The sequence below is a fragment of the Otolemur garnettii genome, unplaced genomic scaffold (genome assembly GCF_000181295.1).
Source record: "Otolemur garnettii isolate 467f Iridium unplaced genomic scaffold, OtoGar3 scaffold00086, whole genome shotgun sequence".
NCBI classification, from domain to species: Eukaryota; Metazoa; Chordata; class Mammalia; order Primates; family Galagidae; genus Otolemur; species Otolemur garnettii.
In genome coordinates, this window is record NW_003852481.1 from 2,392,964 (window position 1) to 2,393,166 (window position 203).

The window sequence follows — 203 nt, forward strand, 5'->3', positions numbered from 1 at the left end:
AAAAAAAAAAAAAAACATAGTTGCCTGGGCTTCACTCCAGAGTTCAGTTGGTCTGGGCCAAGAACTAGAAATTATTATTTTCTCTTTTCTGGTCTCTTAAATTTTAATGTGAAGCAGGTTTGAGGAAGCCTGAACTACGTACTGCTGAGGTCATCCCACCTCTAAAACGCTGATGTGGGGACTCCTTGCATGAACCTTCTGGA